We start from the raw sequence: 26,764 nt of genomic DNA on the forward strand, positions 1-26,764 counted from the left end.
TTGAAGAATAGGAAGGTTAACCCCCAGCTAATTACCAAACCCTCAATCAATCCCTGAACCACAGATTACCTGGTGATTATTATACTGCTGTTTATGAGAGCTTGCTTTGAGTGACTTTAATGTTCCTTACGAGGAATCAGTGGGCTATACTTCACAGTGTTTTGGAATATCCAAAATGGAAAGTGAAAGACACTATTTAAATGTGTCTGTTTCCTATTTGCTGTTTCCTGTTCAATATTCAACAATGTTGCTTGTTTTCACGAACCATTGTTATAGAATATTGTTGGTTGTGATACTAGGCACACCACATCTCAAAATTCAGATAGTCCTATGACCTTTCAAGAACCAAATTCACTTGATGTCCCTTAATGTATCGAACTTTTACTATATGCCTACAATATTATAGTTATGATTTACATTATTATTATTAAGATATTAAAGAGATACTTTTAGGTGTCTCTTTAATAAGGTATAATGAAAATAAATGTTTAGTCTCAAGAACACGCAATTTGGAGCAATTTGTTTAATATTCTACCTTTAATTAGTTTATTTATTATTAAGGATAAAGTATCTAGGGTGTACAATTAAACACTCCGAAACAAAATGCAACTCTCAATATTAAATTATGTTCTCTGTTGCATTAATTTATTTATTGTCAAGACATACAATAAAATACAAAATTATATTTTGACATACTACTTACCAGTAAGATAAATGTGCATTCATTCATTGCCTTATCAAACAGGAATAATTTCTTTATTCAAATTATAATCCGATATTCAAAGAGCACTTTAGGCTTGAGGCTTTGTGACTTGCTGACATCTCATTTAAATTTAATTTAATTTTTTCCCTAGGTTATCTGGATGATTCAGGCCTGTGAATGTTATTAAAAATGTCAACTCTGTCTGAGTGTCAATAGCAATACAACTATTATAAATTAATGTACTTGATACATTTTGTGAAGATTGACAATCGGGAGATTATGGGTGTAATGAAATAAATAACAGCTTAAAATGCATTAAAAATCAAATTATTTAGTTCCAAAAATTCTTTGTTTTCTGGATTGAATTGTCTACATGGCAGTGCAACTATGAGAACGAGCAGAATTTGGTTTGCCGCATTAGATTCTTTGCATGACCTACGTGATCCCAGCAGGATCATATCAAGGATCTGATCGCTTTATTGATTGTGCATTCAGTTTATTCAGTTAGTACTTCAGCCAGACAGACAACAGAGATCCCAGATTTAACAATACTTTGTGGTATCTCATTTCAGCTTGAGCTCTGGAACTGGTTACAGTGCTCCTAGTTTGAGGAAGACAAAATCTGAGTGGAGTTTTAACTCTAACTCAACACACGTGACTAAAATGCAATGGGGCTACAGGCAAAAATGTAATGTGAAAACTGGAGTGCAGTCCCGTAGAAACTGGACTGCACTCCAATGTAATATCTCATTAACCCTCTTTGTCACTGCTGATACATGGATGAGAGTCACTAGGGGAGATACGAATGACCACATGAGGTGGCCTTCCTGGAAAGGAGAGGAGATTGTTTGGTCGCATGATTCCTGTGATGCTAACATCACTTTGGAAAAATACATTTTTTTTGTAAAAGACATCTAAACATTCTTCTATTGATCATTTCTTAAGATTTGAAAGATTCCCATGCAATAGTATACATTAAAATCATCAGTAAATTTAGAAATACCACCAACAGGAACATGAGAAAACCATAGATTTTACATTACATGACCCGCCCCAGTAGCACTCACATCGACAGTGATGAAATGCTTTGAGAGGTTGGTCATGACTAGACTCAACTCCTGCCTCAGCAAAGACATGGACCCACTGTAATTTGTCTATCGCCGCAATAGGTCGACAGCAGATACAATCTCAATGGCTTTTCACACACTTGGATAAATCAAACACTTATGTCAGGATGCTGTTCATCGACTATAGCTCAGCACTTAACACCATCATTCCCACAATCCTGATTGAGAAGTTACAGAACCTGGGCCTCTGAACCTCCCTCTGCAATTGGACCCTCAACTTCCTAACCGGAAGACCACAATCTGTGCAGATATCTCCTCCTCTCTGACAATCAACACTGGGGTGTGTGCTTAGCCCACTGCTCTACTCCCACTTTACCTATGACTGGTGGCTAGGCATAGCTCAAATACTATCTATAAATTTGCTGATGCTAGAAGCATTGTTGGTAGAATCTCAGGTGGTGACGAGAGGTCATACAGGAGTGAGATATACCAACTAGTGGAGTGGTGCCGTAGCAACAACTTTGCCCTCAATGTCAGTAAGACGAAAGAGCTGATTGTGGACCTCAGGAAGGGTAAGCTGAAGGAACACATACCAATCCTCACAGACAAATCAGAAGTGGAGAGAGTGAGCAGTCTCATGTTCCTGGGTGTCAGGATCTCTGAGGACCTAAACTGGTCCCAACATATCGATGTAGCAATAAAGAAGGCAAGACAGCAACTATACTTCATTAGGAGCTTGAAGAGATTTGGTATGTCAACAAATACATTCAAAAACTTCTCTACTGTGGAGAGCATTCTGATGAGCTGCATCACTGTCTGGTATGGAGGGGATACTGCACAGGACCAAAAGAAGCTGCAGAGGGTTGTAAATTTAGTCAGCTCTATCTTGGGTACTAGCCTGCAAAGTACCCAGGACATCTTCAAGGAGCCGCGTCTCAGAAAAGCAGCATCCATTATTAAGGATCTCCAGCACCCAGGGCATGCCCTTTTCTTATAGTTACCATCAAGCAGGAGGTACAGAAGCCTGAAGGCACACGCTCAACGATTCAGGAACAGCTTCTTCCCCTGTGCCATCCAATTCCTAAATGGACATTGAACCCATGAACTCTACCTCACTTTTTTCATATGTATTATTTCTGTTTTTGCACGATCTTTAATCTATTCGATATACGTACAGTATACTGTAATTGATTTACTTATTTATTATTGAACTGCTGCTGCTAAGTTAACATATTTCATGACACATAAAAGGCATCCATTAGTCTTGTGAGACCATGGATCTGTGCCTGAAAGGTCTTCAATCTCCAGGGTGCAGGCCTGGGCAAGGTTGTATGGAAGACCAGCAGTTGCCCACACTACAAGTCTCCCCTCTCCACAACACCAATGTTGTCCAGGGGAAGGGCATTAGGATCCATACAGCTTGGCACCAGCGTCATCTCAGAGCAATGTGTTATTAAGTGCCTTGCTCAAGGACACAACACGTTCCCTCGGCTGGGGCTCGAACTCACGACCTTCAGGTAGCTCGTCCAATGCCTTAACCACTTGGCCACGTGCTCACATATGACACATGTGGGTGATAATACACCTGATTCTGAGCTGGCTCTGATTAAGTCACTATACATTTTCTTTGAAGGTGAAGCTGTGCTTTAGCACCAAATTGGTTCAACAGTGTTTAAAGATCAATATTGTTTTTGTATATGCTGAAATGATAACTAAGATTTTTAAAAAATGTTTCTATCTTGATTATGGTATTGTTTATATTAAGAATGCTTGCCCCTTCCTGGGATTCTTTGTTTTGGTGGCCTAACTTTAAGAACCAGGTAGTATGGATTACTAATCTGGATAATACAGTAAAGGCGGAATATTTAAGCAACACACACAAAATACTGGTGAATGCAGCAAGCCAGACAGCATCCATAGGAAGAAGCACAGTCGACGTTTCAGGCTGCAACCCTTCATCAGGAATATTTGTTTACCAGAAGAATTCATGGAAGAATTTTTATGATGCAATAGCCTCACTGGAATTAAGAGATATGAACATATTTCAAATGTTTTTCAGACAGTCCTTGCCTTGCCATTGTTCCTGTCCAATTCTGCTTTCAGTTCCTTACAGTTGCTAGGTTTAGAGATAAAGCGATTATTTTTGTTTCATCTGTGCCTTGGTTATGTCGTAGTGATATCAATAATTTAAATGGTTGGGTTATGCAACATTACAAACAAAGCTTGCATCATGGAATGAATTTTAAACTGTAACAAATTGCTGATTTGTCCCCAGCTCATTACCAATAAAGGGCAGTCCTTGGTCTGAGGCTGTATCGCAATACAAATTTACCTGCAACATTATGAAGACTGGCAATGCATGTGGTCTCCAGCAATCAAAATAAAATAAATGCACTGACTAGGATAAGAAAAGAGTGAAATTTTCAGCTTCTCGTCTCCCTCTGATCTCATCGATAATATCTCTCAATAGACCTACTCCCTTAATCTGTTGTTGATTGCCATGGCAACATGTGTGTCCTATATTTTCTTCTCTGTTTTATTGCCTTCTCTAAAATCTGACCTTTAACATAACAGGACAGTTTAAAGAGTTGTTTTCTGTTCATATAAAAAAACATATGCATTAAACTAAAGATGTATTATTTAAATCTATTCTATTGCAGGTATCCTGACGGTCAGGCTCATCACAGATTCTGCTGCTTGTTTTTAATATGATGCAGATAATCCTGTAGCTCAGTCAAGAATCTAGAACATATTTTTATCCTATTTTCATTGCTTTAAATTAACAAGAATATCTGGTCTTTGCTGTTCATTCTACATTATCCAACACTATGCTTGATGACATTCTTTTCTACCACCTGTAATAAATTCACACACCTTCAGTTTTTCAATATTCTTCACATCTTAGTGTTATTGAGATATTTACTATGCATCTCCAAACAAAGCATTGAATGTAAAATATGAGTTCCCTATGACGAGTAAGTAGCATTTTTATTATAGATTAATATTTGCACTGGTTTCTTAGTAAGCATTTGCCAAACATTTCCCCAGTTTTCATTGATTTTGATACTGAAGACTATTTATATTTAATCATAGCCCTGATTTCTCTGACAGCTCAAAAGCAGCCACATGCAGGTTAATCTAATGGCTTTGATTACAGCTCTAACCGCTGACTAGCAAAATAGGCCTCAACAATGCCATGGATCATTCTCACTAAATTGGTCTGATGCTGGAAATAATTTACAGCTTTATTGCTAAATTTATCTTTGTCTTCACAAAGGAACATTCTCCTTTTATCGCTTCTAATACACAGGACTATGCTATCCTTCCAATATAATATTATAGAAATAATTAGAGAGTATAGGCTACTATTACTGAATAACATGGAATTTGAAATCATTGCTTTTCCCCCCAAAAATATATCATAGATTAATTTTCAGGAACCAAAGATGATAGACAAACTATGTGGAAACGAACTCCATGACTAGACCTTGCAGGTCAGCAAACATCTGACCAAAATAACAAATCATACAAGGACTGGCAGAAGAATGTTTTCTATGTTTGTACATCTTTTCTTCAAACCTCTAAAGGGACAACTATGAATGTTTTAGTCAAAGATCATTGACTTGAAACATCTCCACAGAGGCTACTGTCCTGCTGAGTGTTTCCAGCATTTCTCTTTTTACTTGTAGTGTTTACTGTATTTTTGCTCTTCAAGTTAAATGTCCTGTTGAGATACAAATAATTAGATGGCTGCATGGAAGATGTCTTGTAAATTAATCATCTTTTAAGATGTTATATCCTTGAGATCTGACTGGTGGGAATTCAGTGGTCAAGGTCGATGGGAAAATATTGATCTAAGGTTTGTTCACATTAGGGAAATCAAGTTCACTACAGAATCTGATAAAATAATTTATGAACATAATACCCCTGAAATGCAATTCATTTAACAGTTATCTTTAACCTGAATATTTAAAACAAATTTAATCTTCCTGCCTGCTTTATGCTGACATTCTTTTGGAAGTTTACAGTTTAATGCTAAAGCAAAGCTGATTTTATAGTAATGGTTATTTAAGTATCAAAAATCTTCAGCAACGTAATACATATGCGAAATGCTGCAGATGTTTAGAATTTGAAATGAAGAAAAAAAATGCTGCATATACTCAACAGGTTAAGCTGCACAGGTGGAGAGAGAAACAGGGGTAACATTTCAGGTCAATGGCCTATCACAAAAACTAGTAAAAGTTAGAGATCTAAGGCACTGGAAACAAACAGCTCCCCAAAATTTCATTGGATTTGTGTTGTACACTAGTGATGGAGAATTCAAAATAGCACTGAGAATTAAAAAGGTAATGAACTAAAAGCTTCTGGCCAAATGCAAGTCTTCAGTAAAGTTATTATCCAATCTGCATTTAGTCTCCCTTAGTGTAGATGAGCAATGAAGCAGCATGCTAAATTAGTCAAAATAATAATAAACTAATTTTGTGCTTGAATTGAATGTCTGAGAGCCTGGATGAAAGAAGCTCAAAGGACAGGTGTTCACCTTGTGGGACATGGAAAGGGTTTTGTAAGTATAATTGGGTGTGTTTTGCAGGCAACGATCTCTTTGAAATACTGATAGAGGAGGTGTTGGTGTGATAATGTGCTTGTTATGCATCAAGTTGCAAGTGGTGAAAATACATAGTGACCTAGTGAACGTGAAGGTTGGTGAAAGGGAAGATGATGATAAAGGGAATTTTGTTATGGATCTGGAAGGAAGGGCAGAGTTCTGGATAGTGGGATGAATGGGAATTACAGATTCAAGAATAGTTTTAACCAAGATGCAGAGAATTCCTTATCAAGGAAAAAGGGAAGCACAGTTCTGGCATCATCTGAAGAGAAGCAGGAGAGATAGGGAAAAGGCAAGAGAGAAAATGTTTAGTTGAGATAGCTGAAGGCATTATTTGCCTAAGGTCACTAGAAATAGAAATAGGCAAGTCAAGGAAGGGAAGAAAAGAGTTCGAAGTGAGGGTAAGTTAGAAATCAGAAAGAACAGGTAACAAAATCATCAATATACAAGAAAAAGAGTAAGGCAATGGCTCATGTAGGATGAACAAAGACTTTTCCAAGTATTACAAAAAAGATAGCTTTGACAGGATCTATATCAGTTGCCTTGACAACTCCTTTTATTTGGAGAAATTTAATTGAATTAGAGGAGAAGTAACTCAGAGTAAGAGTAAACGTTGTCTACCAGAAGATGACAGGGGGGTGAAGGGGAATTTGTTGGCTCGAAAGGAGAGACAAACCCTTAGTCTGATATATAGGGGATGGAAATGTTGAAGTATTTAATGTATGCATTGTGAGAATCAGTATATATTCAAGAATATCTGTCCTACATGTAATAAAATGTAATAATTCATCATAACGGTCATGGTTTCATTTCAGTTAATTTGTGACACATGAAATGATCACAACGTCAGAGAAGCAGTCTTGAGGTATTCTCAGCAGTAGCCCTTAAGCCTTATGCAAATTAAACCAGAGAGCTACAACAGCAGGACCCCAGGCGCATCTTCAACCTTGCATACAGATCTTGGGTCACTTTGTCACTGGCAGTATGCCTCAGTTAGGTTCTGGCCTGGGTGGTGATAAACCAGCAGATCAGAAGCAGACAAGGTCATCGGGCAGAGAAAGTAATCAGGAGGTTCACAGCAGGTGAAGTAACTGGGATAGAGAGTTAATCAAGGAAGTGAGTAGAGCTAGGAGATAGGGAAGGACTAAAGAAGTGATGAGAGAGAAGGTTCAGTCAGAATCATGTTTATTATCACCAGCGTGTGAGATGTGAAATTTCTTAACTTAGCAGCAGCAGTTCAATGCAATGCATAATATGAAAAATTAAATAAATAAATAATCAATCAATTGCATAGATCAAAAATTGTGCAAAAAACAGAAATAACATATATTAAAAAAGTGAGGTAGTGTCCAAGGGTTCAGTGTCCATTTAGGACTTGGATGGCAGAGGGGAAGAAATTTTTCTTGGAGAAACTGAAAGGTCTGAAGGACCCTCCGGCGTACACCCCAGGGTTCTGAAAGAGTTGTTGAAGAGATCGTGGAGGCATTAGTAATGATCTTTCAGGAATCATTAGATGGTTCCGGGAGACCAGAATACTGCAAATGTCACTCTGCTCTTCAAGACGGAAGAGAGACAAAAGAATGGAAATTATAGGCTGGACAGTCTATCCTCAGTGTTTGGGAAAATGTTGGAGTCTGTTATTAAGGATGAGGTCTCAGGGTACTGGAAGTTACATGATAAAATCGTGCCTAACAAATCTGTTGGAATTCTTTGAAGGAATAACAAGCAGGATAAACAAAGGAAAATTGGTTGATGGTGTGTACTTGGATTTTCAGAAGGCCTTTGACAAGGTGTCACACATGAGGGTGCTTAACAAGCCAGAGCCCATGGTATTAGAACATAGAAGATAGAACATAGAATAGTACAGCACAGTACAGGCCCTTCGGCCCACATTGTTGTGCCGACCCTCAAACCCTGCCTCCTATATAACCCCCCACCTTAAATTCCTCCATATACCTATCTAGTAGTCTCTTACATTTCACTAGTGTATCTGCGTCCACCACTGACTCAGGCAGTGTATTCCATGCACCAACCACTGAGTAAAAAAACCTTCCTCTAATATCCCCCTTGAACTTCCCACCCCGTACCTTAAAGCCATGTCCCCCTGTATTGAGCAGTGGTGCCCTGGGGAAGAGGTGCTGGCTATCCTCTCTATCTACTCCTCTTAATATCTTGTACACCTCTATAATGTCTCCTCTCATCCTCCTTCTCTCCAAAGAGTAAAGCCCTAGCTCCCTTAATCTCTGATCAAGGGTATTACAGGAAAGATTCTAGCATGAATAAAACGGTGGCTGATTGGCAGAAGGCAGAGAGTGGGAATAAAGGGAGCCTTTTCTGGCTGGCTGCTGGTAACCAGTAGTATTCCACAGGAGTCTACGTTGGGACCGATTATATGTCGGTGATTTGGATGATGGTATTGATAGCTTTATTGCAAAGTTTGCAGACAATATGAAGATAGGTGGAGGGACCGGTGGGTTAGAGGCAGTAGAGAGGCTACAGAAGGACTTAGAAGATTGGGAGAATAGGCAAAGAAATGACAAATGGAATACAATGCTGGAAAGTGTACTTTAGTAGAAGAAATGAAAGGATTGACTATTTTCTAAAATGGAGAGAAAATACAAAAGTGAGATGCAAAGGGACTTGGGAGTTCTTGCACAGGATTCCCTAAAGGTTAATTTGCAGGTTGAGTCTGTGGTGAGGAAGTCAAGTGGTGAGGAAGGAATGGCAAGTGTTTCTGGGAATAATGCAGAAGGTGCAGGATCAGTTCGTTCCAAAGAGGAAGAAAGATCCTAAGGGGAGTAAGGGGAGGCCATGGCTGACAAGGGAAGTAATGGACAGTATAAAAATAAAAGAGAAGTATAACATAACAAAGACTAGAGGGAAGCCGGAGGATTGGGAAACTTTTAAAGAGCAACAGAAGGTAACTAAAAAGGCAATACGTGGAGAAAAAATGAGGTACGAAGGTAACCTAGCCAAGAATATAAAGGACGATAGTAAAAGCTTCTTTAAGTATGTGAAAAGGAAAAAAATAGTTAAGACCAAAATTGGGCCCTTGAAGACAGAAGCGGGTGAATTTATTATGGGGAACAAGGAAATGGCAGACAAGTTGAACAGGTACTTTGGATTTGTCTTCACTAGGGAAGACACAAACAATCTCCCAGATGTAATAGTGACTAAAAGACCGAGGGTAGTGGATGAATTGAAGGAAATTTATATTAGGCAGGAAATGGTGTTGGATAGACTGTTGAGTCTGAAGGCTGATAAGTCCCCAGGACCTGATGGTCTGCATCCCAGGGTACTTAAGGAGGTGGCCTTAGAAATCGTGGACGCATTGGTAATCATTTTCCAATGTTCTATAGATTCAGGATCAGTTCCTGTGGATTGGAGGGTGGCTATTTTTGTCCCTCTCTTCAAGAAGGGAGGAAGAGAGAAAACAGGAAATTATAGACCGGTTAGCCTGACGTCGGTGGTGGGAAAGATGCTGCAGTCAATTATAAAAGATGAAATTACGACACATCTGGATAGTAGTAACAGGATTGGTCCGAGTCAGCATGGATTTACGAAGGGGAAATCGTGCTTGACTAATCTTCTGGAATTTTTTGAGGATGTAACTATGAAAATGGACATGGGAGAGCCAGTGGATGTGGTGTACCTGGACTTTCAGAAAGCCTTTGATAAAAGTCCCACATAGGAGATTAGTGGGCAAAATTAGGGCACATGGTATTGGGGGCAGAGTACTGACATGGATTGAAAATTAGCTGGCTGACAGAAAACAAAGGGTAGCAATTAACGGGTCCCTTTCGGAATGGCAGGCGGTGACCAGTGGGGTACTGCAGGGTTCAGTGCTGGGACCGCAGCTGTTTACAATATATATAATGATTTAGATGAGGGAATTAAAAGTAACATTAGCAAATTTGCTGATGACACAAAGCTGGGAGGCAGTGTGAAATATGAGGAAGATGTTATGAGAATGCAGGGTGACTTGGACAGGCTGGGTGAGTGGGCAGATGCATGGCAGATGCAGTTTAATGTGAATAAATGTGAGGTTATCCACTTTGGTGGTAAGAACAGGAAGGCAGATTATTATCTAAATGGAGTCAAGTTAGGAAAAGGGGAAGCACAACAAGATCTAGGTGTTCTTGTTCATCAGTCACTGAAAGCAAGCATGCAAGTATAGCAGGCAGTGAAAAAAGCTAATGGCATGCTGGCCTTCATAACAAGGGGAATTGAGTACGAGAGCAAAGAGGTCCTTCTGCAGCTGTACAGGGCCCTGGTGAGGCCACACCTGGAGTACTGTGTGCAGATTTGGTATCCAACTTTGAGGAAGGACATTCTTGCTATTGAGGGAGTGCAGTGTAAGTTCACAAGGTTAATTCCCAGGATGGCGGGACTGTCATATGTTGAAAGATTGGAACGACTGGGCTTGTATACTCTGGAATTTAGAAGGCTGAGAGGGGATCTTATTGAAACATATAAGATTATTAAGGGATTGGACACGCTGGAGGCAGGAAGCATGTTCCCGCTGATGGGTGAGTCCAGAACCAGAGGCCACAGTTTAAGAATTAGGGGTAGGCCATTTAGAACGGAGTTGAGGAAAAACTTTTTCACCCAGAGAGTGGTGGATATATGGAATGCTCTGCCCCAGAAGGCTGTTGAGGCCGTCTCTGGATGCTTTCAAAAAAGAGATGGATAGAGCTCTTAAAGATAGTGGAATCAAAGGTTATGGGGATAAGGCAGGAACTGGATACTGATAGTGGATGAGCAGCCATGATCACAGTGAATGGCGGTGCTGGCTCGAAGGGCTGAATGGCCTACTCCTACACCTATTGTCTAAATGCAATTGTAGCCATTTTAGTTAGCCTCCGCAGTAACATAGAAGTCGAAACCCCCTTACACTATGTTAGTATTCATTTCAAGAGGACTAGAATATAAAAAAGAAGGGTGTAATGTTGAAACTTTATAAAGTGCTGGTGAGAACTCACCTGGATAATTGTGAGCAGTTTTGGGTCCTTTATCTTAGAAAGGATGTGCTGAAACTGGATAGGGTTCAAAGGAGGCTCATGAAAAGGATTCAAAGATTGAATGGCTTGACCTCTTTGAAACCTATCAAATGGTGAAAGGCTTTGATGGAGTGAATGTGAAAAGGATGCTTCCTATAGTGGGAGAGTCTAAGACCAGGGGACACAGCCTTAGAATGGAGATGAGCCACAGAATGGAGAATCTGCGGAATTCTTTGTCACAGGCAGCTGTGAAGGCCAAGTCTTTATGTATATTTAAGGCAGTTGATCGATTTTTGATTGGTCAGTACATGAAGGGATTCAGGGAGAAGGAAGGATATTGGGGCTGAGAGGAAAATTGGATGAGTCATGATGAAATGGTGGAGCAGACATGATGGGCCAAATGGCCTAATTCTGCTCCTGTATCTTATGGTCTTATAAGGGCTGAAGTAATCAAGATTGGGAAAGGCTTTTGGGGGGGAATAAAGCAACTGGGAGAAAGAGAAGCATATAACGAGGAGATGATCAAGTGAGAGATGAAAGTGATTGAGAAATAGAAAAGTAATCAAGACAAAGGTGATGAAGATCAGGGAAGATAATCATCAGTAAGGAAGTTGTTTGGGAGGTCATGTGGTGATTATAGGTGGAAGTAATCAGATTGGAGCAGTGGGGTGGAGATGATTGGGAGACAGAAGAGACTATTAGAATGACATATGTTTTGAATTCACCTTTGTTACCATTCTGTTTGATATGCAAGCCCTGGCAATTCCCTAACCAACTGAAATTAAAAGGCTAACACTTTGAGACCTGATTTTAAAACCTCTGACTTCATCATGTGACACCTATCATAGGATATTTGATCATCCATGTCTAAAATGTTAGGCTCTTTATTTTTATATACCCATGTTGCCAAAATATTCTTAAATATTTTCATTCCATAAGAAAAAATTGAGTATCATTCAGAATCTAAGTAGTGTATCAATTTTATTTTAAAAATTCATAGGACAATCTGCTGCAAATGATTGAAGGTATGATATAAACATACACCATAGTAAAAGAATAAAGCTGCACTTCTTCAGGCATGATGCCACCTCGAGGCAAATAAAATGGTGTTACTTCATACATTGCTTTTAAAAGAAATTGGCTCTCTCTTTTACAGAACAATTCAAAATAATATGACAAATACAGTGCAGTGGTCAGAAGAGGCCCAAACATTTACGTCACAGCAAGAGGTGTCTGCATTCTTCAGTGAGTCACAAATTTATTTTTGACATGATATAAATTGAATAAAATCTAGTCTGCTCCTAGCAATTGTTATGTCTGCTTAAATGTCATTTAAGCTTTCACGGCTCTTGATGTCATAGTAGCCACCTAGGTAATATTTCATGAATAATATTTAATATGCTGGTGTACATTTTCAGCTTTCACCTTCATGAATCAAATGGCTGCATTAAACCTTAAGCTATATCAATTTTATTAATCCTATTTATGGCAAATATCACCACCAAGGAATTAAGAGCAAAATTATCTCTAAGTATTTTGAAAACAAAAGGAGGCAGCTTCCAGTTACATTCTGCCAGCGTAACTGAGACTATAATGACACTTAAACACATGTGACTTTGTGCCATTTTGCTACCTGACTCTAAAGCACTAATTTTCATTCAGACAGCACCCAAGTAGGTGGGGCCATGATAGATGGCATATCAGTGTTAAGACCAGAAATCCTTTGGAGATAAGTTGCATGGTTCCCATTAATTTTTTAAACATTTTTAATTGTAGAGATCCAGCATGGTAACAGACTCTTCCTGCCCAGTGAGTCCATGCTGCCCCAACAACACCAACCTGCCCAATTAACCTACTAACTTTTATGTCTTTGGAATGTAGGAGGAAACCAGAACACCCGGAGGAAACCAACAGAGAGACTGTTAAAGCTACTTACAGATGGCAACGGGAAATGAACCTGTAGTAGAGTTACTCTAACTGCTATGCTACTGTGCCATCCCAAACTTATTGGTGCCAACTTATTAACAGGAAGCCCACTTCATGTGTGGCCGGCACCATTTACAACTTGGCTCCTCTGCTTAAGCTTGTCTACATCGGTTCAAGGGAAGTGCATCGTGTGTGGATTACGAAGCTATGAGAGGTTATAGGACCCTTTCAGGTTGTGGCGATGGTGTCAATGACCCAAAGTAATAAAGAAATGTGTCCCAACATTTTCTGATCCTGCACTGGGGCTTTAGTGCAAGAGATTGAGAAACAGAGACAGGCCTGTTAGCAGGAAGACCATAAGACATACTGTAAGAACATAATTAGGCCATTCAGCCCCTCGCATCTGCTTTGCCATTCCATCATGGCTGATTTATTATCCCTCTCAACCCCATTCTCTTGCCTTCTCCCCATTATCTTTAACACCCTGAATAATCAAGAACCTATCAACATCCATTTTTAACATACTCAATGACATGGCCTCCACACCGGTCTGTGGCAGTGAATTCCACAGATTTGCTACCCTCTGGCTAAAGAAATTCAACTAATCACTGTTCTAAATCTCTACTCTCTGCGTCCCTCTATTCTAAGGTTGTGACCTCTAGTCCTAGGAGGTTTTCCAGGCAAACTGCAGAGGTGATGAATACAGAAAGCAGAGAGAATCAAAACTAGGGGTCATTCACTGAAGGCACATGAGCTTCTAAACATTAAAGATCTCATCCAAATGGTTCGTGTCAGTGAATAATTTTTCTAGCTACTATCCTCCAATTTTCTAGTCTCCTACCCTGTTCAGACACGACAAACTGTCACTCAGCTGCCAATCAGAAATTGTGCAACAGTGCATCCTTACACACTGAGTACGAATCCACAATCCTAACTCTTCAATCAATGTCAAGGGCATGCTTCCCTCACTCTTGAAGAACAATGTTTCAGACAATCAGTGGGTGAGAGAGCCTAGCAACAGAATGTTACCCATATGGAGGAGAACTTTGGCTTTCTTAAGGTTGTGAGAGAAGGGCCCCCTGCACCTTGTCAGATCAGCCAGCCCGAATCCTCTTGCTCAGTCTTGATCAAGAGTTAAAATTTTAGTTGGTTCCCTCTGATTTTTGATACCTGCACTTCCAGGTGAGAACCAGGACCTGCCAGCTTCCATCAGCTCCTAATAAGGCTGGATGACTTTAACTATCTCCTAGTCATGGGCTGCTTATCCCACTCCCATCAGGGAGGAGGCTACAGTCCTTGCCAATGTTGGAGCAGCCATCGGTGAAGTCATGGACAGCAGTAAAACTGAAGCAACTGGAGACAGTAACGTACTTACTTATGTATAACTATGGTTGACACAGCCGAAAGGAGGAATCACAAAGAGAAAGAGAAGAGCTGCTCTAGCATATACAGAAAATCGTGTATATAACAATGCACATGTGTGTGTCATTTACAGTGCAGATCTAATCTGTCTCTGTTCCTCTCTTCTACTTTTTAGCACAATTTAAGCATTTTTGTCTATTTGAAAAGATACAGACAACCACAGATTGTGGTGAAGAGAGGGAGCATATTAAGAAGTTCAATCCCTCACCTTGTGCAGATTGTACTTTTGAGGAGTTTAGGGGGCAAAGGGAACAATAAGCAGCACATAAGTACAGGAAGTCAAAAGTTTGTCAATGTCACAGCTACTGTTAGCAGAATTTCAGATGGTGACAAGGAGGCATACAAGAGCAAGATAAGTCAGCTGGTTGAGTGGTGTAGCAACAACAACCTTGGACTTAATGTCAGAAAGGCCAAGGAATTGATTGTGGACCGAAGGAAGGGGAAATTGAGGGCACACACACCAATCCTCATCAAGGGATCAGAAGTGGAATGGTTGAACAGTTTCAAGTTCCGGGGTGTCAACATCTCTGAAGATCTATTCTGGGCCCAACATATTGATGCAATTACAAAGAAGACATGACAGCGGCTACATTTCATTAGGAATTTGAGAACTCTTGGAATATCACCGAAGACGAGCGAATTTCTACAGATGTACTGTTGAGAGCATTTCAACTGGTTGCATTACCATCTGGTATGGAGGGGCCACTGCACAGGATCGAACAAGGCTGCAGGAAGTTGTAAACACAGCCAGCTCCGTCATGGGCACTAGCCTTCCCAGCATCGAGGAAATCTTCAAAAGGCAATACCTCAAGAAGGCAGCATCCATCACCTCTTCTCATTGCTACCATCAAGGCTTACCTAAAGACATACATTTAACATCTCAAGAACAGCTTCTTTTCCTCAGTTGTCAGATTTTGCAATTAACAATAACATCATGAACACTACCTCTATCTCTTGCTGTCTTTTTGCACTACTTATATTTTTTATGTATACTTATTGTAATTTACAGTTTCTTATTACCATGTATTGCCACAAGCCAACAAATTTCATGACAGGATATCTCGTGAACTTGAGACATAAATGCTGGAAATACTTAGCAACTCAGGCTGCATGTGTGGAAGAAAAAAGAGTGTGGTAAATGTGTAATGGTTTGTGAAATTAATACACTTGAAAGGCATCCCATAGTACACATTATTTGAAGTTATTGATCTAAATGTTGAGTCTAGAATGCTCTAATTGTGGAAGATGAAATACTGCTTCTCGATCTTAAATTAAACATTTTTACCGAGTGTAGAGGCCAAGGGCTGAAGTCAATTTGGGAGTGAGATGGAATTCTAATAACTGGTGACTGGAAGCTCAAGATCAGATTTGTAAATCGAAGGGATCTGCTTTGGTCTCTGTAATCTGGAGAATATAGCATCAAGAGTAGCCAATGTAGTACAGTAAATTCAAAGAAATACAAGCAGGTTGTTGCTTCACATGCGAAGACTTCTTGGGACCTCAGACGGTAGGAAGAAAATCAAATGGCAGCTGTGGTATCATCTGGATAGAAGGTAACTCAGACTCAGAGGAGTGCAATCTTAGGGGAGCAGAAGTTACCAACAGTAATTTCTGGATTTCTGTGTTTCATTACTCATGTAGTTATACCAGAAGTTGCTGTCATTTTCACAGTGCAGAGATGACATATGTTGGAAGTTACACTGTTATTACAGTTGCAAACTTTGCCTCATTATCTTTCTAATCTGGTTCGTCTCACCATTGCACTCCATGTTCTGCACTCCTGCGACTATCACACTACACTCTGATCCTGACCCAGAACTGAACTCATTGTCCTGGTTAGCAGATTCAGCTCTCTCTCACAATTGATTCTCTATTTGCTCTTTGCTTGCTTATTCTAGATTCAGATGGCTTAAATAGCTTTAGCTATTTATCTCTGCTTTCTCTTTCCGCTTTACTCTATGGGAGCCCTCCTCTCTCATGGTTCCTTATCACCTTCCTTTTGTTGAATACCTCACACAAGTATTTTTGTATGTGGCAATTGAACTTCTCTACTAATTTCTAACATTATTATCCAAGAAGGGAAATAAAGTTATGTAATCTTTAGGTCAGCTGTGATGTAACTGTAAATGTGCTCATTGATCTGCAAGAGAAGTTATTTCTAGAAGCAACCTCTATCAGTCATTGTGCTGTATATCATTATACCTAGATAGTTGTTAGTCAGAGATGTGATTAATTTCATATGTCATCCACTTAGTTCTTTGTTCTGCTTGAGAGGTTCAGCCTTTGATCATGGCTACATGGACAGTACAGCTCCCTACTTTCAGTACCACTTTAATTACAGGTTTTCAGATAAATGCATGACTGTTCTGTGAATCATTTTCTTTATTATTACTCGAGCAGCACCTAGCATTTACAAGATGCTGCAAAGATAGCTCTTATAAATGTGTACCAGCCACCTTTTGCAGCTATTCACAATAAGATTACCATTTATGCTCTGTGGCCAGTTCCCTATAGGAAGATGAGTTTATATGTGACCCTCACAATCAAAAACAAATGGAGACTTCCATTTGATCAATCCTGGCTTGATCTGGATTCAGATTACAGAGGCAAAAGGTTAATGTCTAATCCCATGGTATTATCCTTCTAAGTAAAATAATGCTTCTTACAACTACCAGAGTTAACACCAGTGGATGTCATACAACTGCAGAAGCTTTTTATGAGTTATTGGATAATCCTTATTTCATGAGTTATTGAATAATCCTTATTTCATGAAAGAACTGATGCCATATCTTGATTTTTTTTACCATTTTCTTTTGTTTGGGAGCATTTTACTCTGTGGTAATTATAAGCAGTGACTATCAGAAAGATAATTCTTTCCTATTCCAGTAAACGAAGGTCATGAGACTACTGGCAGAAAGTTTCAGAATTATTTTATCCAAAGCACATAAACTATAATAAATGAAAATGAAAAATAATGTATGAACATAAACAAGGAATGAATGAAGAAAATAATATAATTCCAATATTGCTACATTTTTTGCTACATTTTTAACCAGAGTTTAAGTATAACATTGGCTGTTTAGCTTGCAATACTGTGGATGCCTACTGCGTAACTACTCAGATATCTACCACATATAAAGTGAAAGCTCTTCATCTTGGAAGTCACTTGCACTCCCACTGTCAGCATCTCGGACCTTCCTCTTGGCCATTTCAGTGAGAGCCAGCTGCTTCCAGGATTTCTGTGTCTCTTGCTGCTGTGTCCTTTGAAAATAATCACAAAAAATAGAAGGGGAAAATTACTCTTCCACACTCCTATCTGTCTTGACTGCAACTCAGCCACAGTTTTAAAGCTCATCCCATACTAGGTAGGGCCTTAATATCTATACTTCAAAATTGTCCGTAAGTGCTTTGAGCATTTTGTAAGTTTGTGTATTATAAATACAATTGCTAATTTCCTATAAATTTTATTTTATACCCATGCTTTATTATAAAGATATAAGTATAGTACTGATGGAAAAGTTCTACACAGGTTACAGCAAGGTTCCATCTCTGTGAACTGTTCATAACACAGACAGTCTGCAAGTTCAAAATGCAGCTGTAAACCAGGTAGCAACACAGCATGTGATGCCTGCAGCCACACACCAACTGGCAGCTGCATCCTTTCATTCTCCCAGATGCTTGCTCCTATGTCTGGGCTGTGCATAAATCGGGCATTCGCAACCTGTATTTAAAATGATTATGAAACCTTGGGAAAAAAGGGATTAATGCATGTTTGGTAATTCTTGGGTTTTATGGACATTGGCAGAGACTGAATATAAATGGTGGAGGCGGAAATGGAGGAGAAGGAGACTACAACTGAAGAGCTCTACCACCTTTTGCAAACTGAATTCCCCTTCAGCAGCCTACCCCTAACTTTAAGGTCAAAGGCCATTATTTCTCAATTTACTAGCAATTTAAATGGTTTTATCTCTTCCTTGACAAATCTTTCACTCATTTTAAACACCTTAACTCTAAGTCTTCTATACTTTAAGTGAACACAAGTTAAACTAATGCAATTTGGTCTCAAAATTTAATCACATAGCACCACTTTCATTCTTCTGATTTGTCTGCACTGCTCTTCCTCCAAACTCATTATATCCTCCTAACAGAGGTTAACAAAAACTTCTACAATTCTAGCATGATTTCAGTCGCATTGTAATCCAGTCCACCTGAGTTTCTGTTAATGTTCCATTTGCTTTTCTAATATTTTTAACTATTCACGTTCTTCTCATTGTTTCCTAAATCACTCCGTTCATCCTCACTTTTTAATTGCTCCCCTCATAGCAAACATAACTGGACGACAAATTTTTTCAAAAGAGTTGCTTCTAAAGAATTTTTTTTGTTTATGATAGACCACTTGAAGCCGAACACAAATATAATTTCAGACTACCTGTATCTCAAAGGAATTTGGAGAAACAAGAAATTAACTTTTATTGAGTATAATGCATTTAATTGCATAATGGTGCTAATGCTTTGCAGTAGTTTAAAGAAACTAAAGATGTTTTGTTGATGATTTTCATTTGTACTCAGTGTCTGAGGCTTCTTGCTCAGTATCCAACAATAATCAGCCAGCATTGATGGATTCCAGTTGCTCCAATACTGTTTCTCCATGACAGCAATATCCTGGTGAAACTTTTCACCATGTTCAAAACTGACAGCACCATGATTTGCAGAGAAGAAATCAAAATTGGAATGCAGAAGATGAATCTTTAGTGACATGTTGCACTTCATAGTTTTGTATGCTTGAAGCATGTTGTTAACCAGCTGCATGTAGTTTGGTGTTTTGTAGTTGCCAAGAAAATTTTCAACAATGTACTTGAATGCCTTCCAAGTGATTTTCTCTGGTCCCACTAGAAGTTCTTCGAATTGCCCGTCATTGATGGCCTATTTAATTTGCGGACCAAGCAAAATGCCTTCTTTAATCTTAGCATCAGTTATTCTGGGAACCATCTGTCTCAAATATCGAAATGCTTCATGTAAGTTTATACATTTTCCAAAACCTGCCCTGCCTAAGCATGCCCAGGCACGCCTGAACAATATAGAAAACTTCTCAGTTTACATTGTGGTCAGCATTTTAATTGAGTTGAATTATGAATTGAAATAACAAATACAGGCAATTTCATAAAAAATGGTGCATGATAGGGAAATTTCATGGTGGTTGTCATGATCAACAGGCCAAAATCCATAAGACACACCCAAAAGTATTCGGGAAGCAAAATCTTTGTTGTCCAGTGGATTCTGAGCTCTTTCTGTTCAGGATAGCCTCACGTTTACCTACATTGACATCCACTTGCCAGAACTTTGCTGCTGCCTCAATCTATCAATGTTTGTTTGCATAAAATATTGTACAAAACAATAGGGTCATCAGCAAGCCTGGATATATGGTTCACCATGCCATATCCACCATTGATAAAGGTAATGATCTTAGTCCCAGGTATTGATTCCAAGGAGTTGCTAATCCTGCTCAATAGAATACATCCCCATTATCCTTATACTTTGTCTCCTCACTCCTTGTTAATTCTCTACCCACATCTTCCGGTTGCTTCCATTTCTGTGCACTTTCATTTTGCTAACGATTTCTGCTGAGGATGACTATTAAATTCTAAAATTATTCAATAAGCTTCCTCAGAATAGATTATTAGCATATAATAGTATTCATGGACACTGAAAAACACATGTATAATTGCAAAGAACTTCAATGAAGTTCCTTACACATGCTTAAACTTTTACAAATACGTGACACTCCATTGATATTTGTCAAGTGCTTCTGTCGCAGATGACAGATTTTAGTAACTCCCCCACAATTGCGAGTAATAAATCTACAATTTCTGATTTTCTCTTCCCTAGCCTTTTGAAAATATGAGGGGACCACTGATAATTTTCCAATCAAAGTGGACAACACACAACTCAAGATCACGACTAAGGTATATCCAATTGTTTCCACTTGTATTTTCTCTGACAGAGTCAGCCGCTGGATATTGTTCAGTTTCCTGCCCTAGAATTCCAGCCCAGCATGTGCAAATATTGGGTTAAATCCTCAAAAGGAAATTTTAAATAGCATGTGCACAAGAATGCATTATGCATTGTCCCATATTGTCATTGGTCAAAGGACAGCTATGGCAAGTAGTTTGGTATATCAATTGGTTCTGTTTGGTCAGTGTATTTGAAAATGAATAACATGTTTTAAGATTTCATCTGTAAAGCTAACATAAGGTTTGATATCACCACAGATATTGTGCCCTGATTCTCCTGTGGCCCCTAATGTTATTTTGAGTTTAGTGGTTACCATTGTCCTGAAGCAATCTTATGTGAATGTAACTCTGACGTTTACTGTATGATCAGACTGCTGCCATCTATATAAGGGGAAGCTGATGAATTCTTTGGCTGAAATGTAAACTGCTAACCTCATATTTGTCCTTGTAGAAGGAAATATGATGGATGCAGTTCACTCCTTGTGGACACTTGGATAACTGCCAAGGACTGGAGGAGCGTGGCCTGTGGTCGCCCTGAAAAGTGCAGTAAAGTTCTGCTTTAGTGTCTCCTTTGAAAATGACATGTCATCATGCGATCCAGTCATCTCAGCTGAGACATCTGTCTTGGAAAGCAACTGGTTCTGCACTGACGATATTACTTGGCTTTGTCCCTGCTCCCTTCCCCTGGAACATACACATACACTGAGATTCCTGAGAACATCCCATGCTAAGCCTGGAAAGGAAGAACAAAGAACAAACCAGGGAAGTAAATGCAAATATTTCAAAATCTTCATTCCCTTTATCCATTCCAAGAAATAACATGCTTTCCACAGGAGCTTTAGAATTCCCAAAGTCAAGATCCACCATAGTTCCCATACTGGAGTATGATGGCATTTATCCACCACTGGAATTTGTACTTTTGTTGATGTCAGCTGTGTCATGTAATGATTACTGCAGCAGAATTTTGGGTCAACCTGTGGGAAAGATAAGTCTATAAGACCACAGAATTTTGGTACTCCAAACTACCAAGAAAATATTTAAATTCTCAACTTAGCTTGGGAAGTCAGCTTAAGCTTTGTTGCTTTGTAACTTTCTCTTGAAACTTCACTGTCACCATGATGTGAACCTGTTAAATCAAGCTGGATATTTATCCTTTAGATGGAGAGCTAATACCTGTGCTTGGGCTTGGGGTGGTAAAAATGTATGGTGATCCCTTCTCAGGAGTACTGTCCTCCTCTGAGGGGTTTTCCTTGCCCATTGTTTCTGAAAAGGGAAGAAAGAGAAATGAGGCATGAGTTAGTCAAGGGTCATTAACCCCTGAAAGAAAACTATTGGAGCTGCTGTGAATTAAAAGCAGAATGTGTGTGTGTGTGTGTGTGTTTGGAATGAGTATAAAAGGTATTATAATTGGGGCTGCCATTTGGTTAAGGAAATGATGCATTCAGGAAATTGTTCAGATCACTGACAGGATGGAGTTAGATCTATTAACAAAAGATAATGAGAGAGAAAAGGATATAAAAATCACAAGTTTGCTAACCTGAATCCCTGCTTATACGTTGCATCACCACAAGCAGTGACACTTCCTTTGAAGGATACGTTCATGCTGTACAAAGGCCTGGTGTGGAAAGTGGGTGGGTTGTCTGCCTAGCGTGATCATGCTGGCAGTCTGCCAATCAAATATTCACACAAGAATAATGAAACACAGACCAGCATTCCAGTGAAGCCACAAAAAAAGGAAATTTAATTTATATTACAGTTAATCAAATAAAAGACTCATTCGAATCAACACCCGGTGAAAGAAAGAGCAGGAATTTTTTTTCAGGGCCAGAAGATGTGCCAAAGTCCAATTCAGCCAATTAGTTACTTATGAAAAGCAAGGTCCAATAAATAGCAGATGACAGAATTGGTTTTTGGCGGTGATGATCAAGAGGAGAATGCTCGCTAAAATCTTGGCACACTTCATCCTTCCTCTTCAAACTCTATCAAGGATTTTTAATGTGCACTAGAAAGTTGAGGCCTTAGTTCAATTTTTCAGCTGGGAGGTGGACAAAGTTAAGTAAATTTTATTGGCAGCAGTAGTAAATATGTAGCTACTATATAGATCAAATAAAGTAGATAGATAAAAATATAATGCCCATGCCTAATGGAAAGGTAAAATCTGTGACAAAAATATATATTTTGTTGCATAGTTTCACAATAAATTGCAACAATTTGAAGATTGTATTAATCTGTTCATTTTCTGAGAGATAGTGCTGTTCATTATTAACTTGGAGAAACTAAAATAGAAAAATAAAATTGATTTTGGGCTGACTGCCTCACCCTTGGCGAACTTTGTGAAGAGACCAGCAGTAGGAAAGGGGACTAGCTGTGGACAGTGAGGGGATAAGGGGCCTATTAAATTGAGGGGTTAAGTAAAAGGGTAAGCCTTTCTCTTCTTTATCAGAAACCATGGCTGGAATTTTCCTCTTGGATAGGAGCGTAATCCAATCCATCACACCTGACTTCACTTGTAATCAAAGAGTAATAATAGGTGGGATAGCTATTTCATCACGACCTGATTTTGTCTCTTGTTGAAGTTTCCAGATGATAAGCTAAACAACCACTCAGAGAGCAACAAAATGCTACCTTTAAACCAATCATGTCTTCCTCTAATTGCAAGCCTTTCACTATTCACATGATAAGTTTTCCAGCAATATTTGAGAGGTTAAATTCTAAACTAATTTTTATTACATATCTTTGCCTGAAAGAGGAATATAATTGTGCCATTTGTCATGCTCAACTGTTCTGATCACTGCAAATTCTGCATTAAGTTTCATATGACTACAGCACCACCTTATGACTATTTGAGAGACAGCTGAAAAGAGATTACTGCAATTACTGGAAAGGAATGGGAGCTTGAATTACCTTAAGTGTCTTAGGTTTCTCTATTAAAATGATTTGTATACATAGCTGACGGTTTTTGTTTTCAATTTCTCTTTTTCAATTAATGTAGTTATGTCCAGAATAAACCTTTTGAGAATACATATGTGGTGCAGATTGAACGTATGGATACAGAAACTGAAATGGAGGCCCATCTTGATGAATAGGGTCCGGACCAAATACACTTTATTCCAACACATTACTTGCAATAAAGACGGGTGAAGCTGGAAACACAACTTGAGTGATGGTGCATTTCCAGTCGTTTCTGTTTCAGCATCGAATAATAAGGAACAGAAATTTGGGAAACAGATAAATCCATTTGGCCCATCATTTTGTTACAGTATTTCTGCTGCAGTTCTTATAAAGCCTGATTAGGTCTCAAATTACTTTGTCCAATTTTGGGAATTGCCAGTTCATTTTGGGAATATGATGGTTCATTAGACTTAGATAAAGGTGTATAGTCAGAAGTAGTAACCAAATTTAGTATAAATAACCAATAAAGTAATATGCAGAATTAAGATCAGAGTGCAGAGACAGAGGGTGGAAGGTCTCATGCTATCCATTCGAAGTAGGCTGCCATGGGTTTATTACGTTCACTTTCCAGAAGCGGCCACATGACCTTGGCCTCACTAGAAGAGAGATCAAGTCAACCAGCAGGGCTGGAGATGAGACAGCAGAGAAAGAATCAGCATGGGTGTGGACCAAGTATGTCCAGAAGGGCAGATAGTCAGACAGTGTATACATCTTTTGCAAACCCTTCAACAGTTGCATAGACACCTGAAGAGCAGACTATCTGTTGGATGGAAGTGACCAACAACTCTGATAGAGGCAGATGCCAATTTTTTAAGCTCACCAGTGGGAGGTGGTGCTTTAGCACTGCTGGCCCACCACCTCGAAGGAGTCTTGATCATAAGCGAGCCGAAACTCCCGAAGACAGGTGGCAGATCAACTGATGATCCCACTGGTGATAGCACAGGACAGTTAACATCTTAGTCCACATGTATTTTCAATTCTAAGTCACCAAAGTTCTCATCAAGTCCTGGTACATGCTATCCAACAGCACTGTGCAATAACTTCACTCGGACCACAATGGATTAAGGCGATGGCTTACCAGCAGTTTCTTAAGGGTAATTTGGAATGGGTAATAAATGCTGGCTGTGGCAGGAGTGCCCCAAAATCGTGACACATTGCTTATCAGAACAGGATGCAAAGTTTATAATATTCTTTTAAATTTTACAGATTGAAGTTATCAAGATCTTTAAAAGGTTGAAGCAATTGATAATGTAGACATAAGGAATCTGGTTTGTTGGGTAATAGATCAAAAATAAGGGATTTAAACTTAAAAGCAGGAGTGAAGTCAAGCTGCTGTTTTTACAAGAAGGAGGATGAAAATCTGGTACTCAGTCACCAACAGGCTGAGATGAACTGGAGCTTTCTATTTGAAGAACAATGGATTCTCTTTGTACAATAATGGATTTCGGCAAGGACAGAGCAGCCATAATTCAATTGTACAAGGTGCTCCTGTTCTATGTTTCTAGCCCCACTTCAAGCATCGTTTACATGACTAATTAAATGGTCAGCAGATATGTCTTCCTGTGTTAGAATTTGAGATATTCTCAGGGTAAACAATGTACAGAAAGTGCAAAGGTTGTCAAGATGAACTTTTTAAGGCTGAATTAAAGAGTTCCTGCCAACAAACAGGACAGAGATCTTTAAATAGGAGTGAAAAATGCTCAGGTAACATTTACTCTATGAACCATATTTATTTATCATTGAAGCCTTCCTTGGTACTAACCTTCTACATAAGCTATGAGTCCCTGTGAATCACAAACATAAACGTGGCAGGTGTGAAAAAAATTATAGCTTGATATCAGAGCGTGATCATCAGGAGAAGACTATGGTTCACCCGAGACATATTACACAGTCCATAAACATCTAGAATGTGTCATTCCACTACACTTTGTCATCCCCTAGAACAATTTTCTTGTTTTATGTAAGTTCATAGTTTTTGCTCAATTGTTTACATGAGTCACACCAAGCAAAAGATTCTGTGCAATAAAATCTGTCCTTAAGATCTGTTTTTGAAACAGAACAGACTTCTTTCTCTCTTTCATCTATGCAAAGAAGTTGGGCTTCAAATCATTACCCGCTCTATATGCTAACCTAAAGACCCCTTTGCCTCTCAGTGGTCATTGTCAAGTGAAGATGTTGATATTCATAGGCACTTTCTGTTTGACTCCAACCTCCTTTAAAAACAAATTATTGGGCTACTGTACATTGTGTCTTATTGTAATAGTCTCCACCAAGTCCACCTTGTACTTTAAAGCTTAAACATGCCTTTCTTGAGCTTATTCTCCTGTAAAATTGCTATCACAAGGAGCAGTTATAGCAAATAACATGGATGTATTTAAGCATAAGCCAAATTTATTTATTTATTTATCCATTAATTTGTTTCTTTATTTATCTATTGAATTCAGCGCAGAATGGGCCCCTTTGGCCCTTCGAGCCGTGCCACCTGGAAACCCCCAATTTAACCCTAGCCTAATCACTGGAAAATTTACAATGACCTTTTAACCTATGGTACATTTTTGTACTCCAGGAGGAAACCGGAGTGCCCGGAGGAAACTCGCTCGGTCACAGGGAGAACATACAGGTGAAAATGAACATATGAGAAAAGAATTGAAGGTCAAATGTTCTGGTTCTCTATTGCACACTCTACATCATTTTTTGCAGGCTCGCTGCTCAGGTTGTACAGACGTTCACTGAATTGATTTTCTTTCGCCTTTATACAACTAACACCATTGCACTGCCCAGATTCCTGAAGTGTTGTAAGCATCATGAATGTGTCGGAGGTCAGGTATCGGGTATCAGGTTAAGAAAGTGTGACATAATTACCCATCTCCCTTCTTGTGATTGTGATGATCTGCAGGAAAATGGTGAGCAGTATTCCTTTTGGATCAGGAAGTGGAGAAGGGGTGGATGAATGTGATTCTGTATTCTTCATACAGTTGCCAGAGCAACAGTGTAGGTGCGTAGTCAGTAGTCACAAGAAATATAATTCCGGGCATACAAATGGAATTGCTTTAGCCCAGCAGTTTCACAGCTCCCAC

The 26,764-nt window shown here is 39.1% G+C and overlaps 1 long non-coding RNA gene across 1 annotated transcript; it reads right to left on the reverse strand.

Moving 5' to 3' along the window:
* Window positions 1-12,340: 12,340 nt before the first annotated feature.
* LOC134357089 (uncharacterized) lies at window positions 12,341-22,546 on the reverse strand. The gene is made up of 4 exons (XR_010020501.1): window positions 22,273-22,546; window positions 21,909-21,998; window positions 17,854-17,985; window positions 12,341-15,582 (listed from the first exon to the last, which is right to left on the reverse strand). It is a non-coding gene; the product is annotated as an uncharacterized LOC134357089 (long non-coding RNA).
* Between the last annotated feature and the right edge of the window lie 4,218 nt (window positions 22,547-26,764).

Source organism: Mobula hypostoma, chromosome 15, assembly GCF_963921235.1.
Source record: "Mobula hypostoma chromosome 15, sMobHyp1.1, whole genome shotgun sequence".
Lineage (NCBI taxonomy): Eukaryota > Metazoa > Chordata > Chondrichthyes > Myliobatiformes > Myliobatidae > Mobula > Mobula hypostoma.